Source organism: Montipora foliosa, chromosome 8, assembly GCF_036669935.1.
Source record: "Montipora foliosa isolate CH-2021 chromosome 8, ASM3666993v2, whole genome shotgun sequence".
Taxonomy (NCBI): Eukaryota; Metazoa; Cnidaria; class Anthozoa; order Scleractinia; family Acroporidae; genus Montipora; species Montipora foliosa.
Genome location: NC_090876.1, coordinates 17,768,669 through 17,773,668, shown reverse-complemented (window position 1 = coordinate 17,773,668; position 5,000 = coordinate 17,768,669). Strand labels below are relative to the sequence as shown.

Sequence of the window (5,000 nt, the reverse complement as noted above, 5' to 3'; positions counted from 1 at the left end):
CACTAGCCCCTCTCTCGGGCCTCGCATTTGACATAGGAAGAGAAAGAATGATTTCTGCAATCCACACAAGCTTAGGGTAGAAGTGCCCATACCCTGTGTGCGTGGAAAGTAGCCTCTTCAGACTCCACTCAGTTGGGGTGATGTTGTCAAGTTCCTGAGGGATCTGCGCTTTCCACAAACGAAGATCGTATTTTAACTTCTCCCACTCTGCTTTCACTTGCCGCTGAGCTTCCTTGTCACCTGGAAAGTAGTGGTTTGACAATGTGCCGATTCCCTTTGACCCATAGCTTAAAAACTCTGCGGTTCCACGGTTTGGAATGGCATTTGCATTAAAGATTGCAAATGCACAGACCACTGGCATCGCATTCTTGAAACGAGAATCAATGTTCTCCTTGATGGTTTGCGTGTACTTCTTTAGAAGGTTGCGAAGAACTTGTATCTCGTGGTCATTGCTTTTAAACTCACAGGTACCGAGCCGTCCATCCTCCTGAATATCAATCTGAAGTTGGGTGATGGGGGTTAGCTTGTCAGTAGTGTAGGTAATAGCTGGTAGGATATGGCCAAAGTTGACGGTACCTCGCTGGAATACTCTGCTTAATGCAGCAAGCTCTGAAAGGACAGCCTTCAAAATATACATCGTACCAATAAACTTAAAGCTCTTCATTTTGGACAGCAGATACGTCGCCAAGCCATCTTTTTCTTCTGCGAGATTGATAGCCTGATAGGAACAAAGTCTTCATACACTCCATCTACAGCATTGCTTGTAGACAGCCAACGTGTTCTGCAAGCTTTTCGCACCTTTTTCGCCACAACAGACCTTGCTTTTTCCGATAGCTTCATCTTGCGCCACGACTCTTGTGCTTTCACCAAAAGAGCAGTCCGCTTAGGCGATTTAGCAAAAAACTTCCAGAGTTGCAAAAGGACTCCTTCGACTTGTGTGATGTATTTTGTCTCATCACTCGCACCAGCACAAGCAAAGGCCAGTCTGTGACAGACAGTGCACATTAATTAGCTTGCTGTTGATTTGCTTCAGTCGGGCGGCCACACCTGTTCTTTCGCCAGTCATTACTTTGGCGCCACCGCTTACTAGGTTCATCATCTTCTGAACGTCAAGTTCACATTTGTCCAGATTGTTAGAAATGCAGTTAGTGATTGTCTCAGCATTGGCGGAAGAGGAGCCCTCCAAAACATTGTCGACGAAAAGGAATTTCACCATAGGCTCTCCATCATCAGAGACATACTGAGCAAAACCTATCAACTGTTCCATGACAGAAATGTCCGTTACCTCATCAACTAATAGACCAAATGCTTTTGATTTCCTTAGCGCCTCAACCACTCTCTGCTTCAGTACTCTGCCTTGAGTCAAGAAAATCTCGATAGTTGACCCAGCGGAGCGATGACGAAAATGCTTCATGTTTTCAAGCCCAAGCATTTGGAGAAGTATACCGACATAAATGCATTCTGTAGGACTTCATCTTTGCTCTTGACTTGTTCCTCGACTTCTTTGTGAAAAATTGACACTCGGCTGAGCATCTCTGCCTGAACAGCTGCTGCATGCTGAGCACTTTTTGAATGATCTTTTAGAGCATCTGTTTTCAGGCGCTGTGTAGGTGTGAGGTTATATACTCTGCTGTTGTTTTTCAGGTTTGCAGTATTGTGCTTCTTACACAACAAACAAAACATCCCCCCTTTCTCATCATCTGATTCCTCCTTGTAAATCACCCACCACATGCCAGTACATGAATCAAATGCCAAGTTATCATCTCTTATCCACTGGTGCTTGAAACGGTCTCGTTTTAGGGCGAAATGTTTTTTTCTGCTCCGTTTCAGTTAGGCTGAAACAATTATTTTTATTACAATAATAATAAGTAATAGTAATAACTGTGGACTATTTCCGAAGGCCCGTACAGCTTCAACACAGAATCATGATCACAGAAATCGATGCTCGTCTCGCTTCTTGCGTAGGATGTAACGGGTTTTACAACATCTGCTACACTCTCACCTGACTTTGAAGATGGAAGGGGCTTTTCCTTCGCTGAGGTAAGTGACTGACTGATTTCACTACCTAATAAACCACTTTCTGCCGAAAAAGAGATCAGTTGGCAGAAGTAAGACACAACACAAGGCAAGTAACTGAACATGATACATTTTATTCAATTCCATCGACGAACGATACACAATATATTGGCGCAAAAACGAAGCATAATATTAACATTTGAACGATATAATCACAGAAAGTTTTTCCTTTCAATATCCTCAACTAACCTTGGGAGGAGTCAGTCTCGTTTGACCTCTTTTGTTTTGACACTGGCGTGAAATATGCAAACAACGATTGCCTTTTGGCCGCCGTTAGTATTCACACTCTGTCCCAGTTCCTGTCGATTTCAGCTGAGATGCCTTGCACATTTTTTTTGACGTAGCTTCCGAAGCGATGTTTAGTACATGTTTTGCAGACTTTGCTTGAACTTCCATGGGCCAGAAGGCTTGGAAGATGCCAGAATGTCTTTTCTTTTTCATTTCCTTTTGTTCTCCTATAAAATAAAACCTATTTTGCCAAATCTTTTGGCAAGAATTCGACGCTGAGATGAAATTATCTGGCCTTACTAGACGTTCGTGTGAAGGCTCCAAGCGGGTAATCGGCCCGTTACAAGTGGGTAGATCTACCCGCTACCCGGCTACTGTTGGAACCCCTGGTTATAGAGGAGGAATAAATAAACAACGGGTCCAAGTCTCAGTGCTGTGCGATATTCCGTACTTGAGTTATTCGGCAAAATGTATTACTCAAATTTGTAGAGTTTAGTATGGAGGCGCATGTAAATCGCATGTAAACCTGTAGAAATATCTGGAATTTAGTTTGGCTGTCTTTAACACTTTCTGCTGTATAATGAGCTAGCAAAAATTCGTGTAGACACATCACCTAGTATATTGGTTGTTTAGGCCACAAAAACACGAGGGGAATCGATGTTTTTATGCAACTGGCATGTTTTTCGAAAGCCGTCTGGAACATGTCACGCACTGTGAAAATCTCTGAAATTCAAACTGCTCTATTTTCGAAACGAAGCAAGGTACCGAGCTGAAAACAAGCAAACAGATATATTTTTAAAACCTCTTGTAGCTGATCGAGATAAAAACTCAAACGGCTCTTTAGTTTTGTATTTTATTTTTTTTGTGACGTCACATGCAAGCCTACGCCAAAAGGGGCCCTACACTGCATCTAAGCAGCGGTTTGCCACCGAACTTTTCAGAATTTTCGGGAATGTTAGAGAGAGTTTTTGGAGAATTTTAGAGCTTTTTGCGGGAAATTCCGGAAAGAATTTTAGGCCATTTTTCGGGAGTTATGTAGGGTTTATAGCGTGACGATAACGCCAGGAGGTGCCTTATGTATCCTTTATTATAGTGTATTTAAATTATAATGTATTACCACGCGTACCACGTACAAACCATTGCATTCCGCTATATACATACTTGTGTAGAGTCTGTATACCCATATGTACCCATGTATATCCCTATTTTGGTGAATCACCGCTGGTAAGTTGTAGTGTAGACTGATGCTGATTTGTTCTAGACACCGAGTGCTGTACTGAGCTCTCCCTTGGTCGGTGTGCATTCAAAAAACGTTTTATCAACGTTTTTGCCTGTGAAATGTTGCCAAAATGTCGGGTGAAAGTTCAAATTGCTCTAAATTCTCGAATTTGTCATTTTTTCTTCAAAATTCCAGAGATTTTTTAGGCCATGATGCTGCCAAAACAGCCGGGTGTGGGGGAATTTGGTCGACTTGATTTAACTGTAAGGAACATGTTCCAGCACCTTGCAAAGTCCATTCTCTGCTACGATAGACAGACAGCGTAGATTCATACACCATAAGCCTTTTTCAGACATTACCGCCACTGCGCTAGCCTGCGTCGCAGACCTAATCTATCATGGGCTAGTAACGTCTGCGAAGCAGCGCCGAGTTCCTTGTTATGGACCCCCAACGGACTCAACGAAAAAGCGGAAATGCGTTTCAGCCACTTAAAGGGGTGTCTAAAACACCCGCCTGCTATGTCAGCTACGCCATGCTGATAAGGTCCAGCAAGGCCGAAACAGCCGTCCGTGTCATTTAATTGACCGGGTGAAATGGTTATTGCGCATGCGTGATGAGTTGGCCACACCGGGTTAAACCGGGTTAGTGTTAGCGTGCGTCACCTGGCTTTTTTGTTGTTTTTCAGCGGAAAGGTATCCTGGATTTCATCGAAATCTACGGATTCTGAATTCCATACAGTCGATTCTGGATTCTGCGCTCTGAATTCCGGATTCCAAAGCCTCACATTTACTGGATTCCGGATTCTGGATTCCTTCACATTGGACGAAAGACTTTTAAATTATCTTTTATTCGTTTAATAATATCAAGAAATAACGAAATATTCTTTACACATCGAAATCGTCTTTCTCTACAACAACTTAGCAAATATACTGTAACTTAATTTATCCCTAAAAAAGTATGCATTCCTTAATGTGCCATTGTTGTTTGCTTGGGGAAACGTATATGGGGTTATGCCATAGTTTATTGAAGGTAAAGAGATGATCACAAAGCAGCCCATACCGCCTCAAATAGACAAAACTAAAGGATACAAGATAAAGCAGAAGTAAAGTTAAGATTAGCCGATTTTTCCAGTATTTTTATGTTTCTGTGTAGGTGGGCTCGCACACGAAACGAAGATCGACAACAACACACTCACGCTCCTTCCCACAAATGCACAACTCACGACCATGAAACTTCTAAAACAAAATAAAGTAATGATTTTAATTTAAGAGAGAAAAAATAGTAAATTCTAATATTATGGAAAATAGTAAATCCTAAAACTTGCAGTCTAATTTGGGTATATAAAACTAACTTGAGTTATAAGGAAAGGTTGCGTTTATACAAACGTTGGCCGTGTAGCACTTATATTTTAAACAGAGTTAACTGAATAGAGTGTAGTGTAACATGAAGTGCTAGATTTCTATCCCATATGAACCAT

The 5,000-nt window shown here is 41.9% G+C and overlaps 1 pseudogene; it reads right to left on the bottom strand.

Moving 5' to 3' along the window:
- LOC137967456 (uncharacterized) overlaps positions 1-1,731 on the bottom strand; it is a 2,124-nt pseudogene extending 393 nt beyond the window's left edge.
- Positions 1,732-5,000: the final 3,269 nt, after the last annotated feature.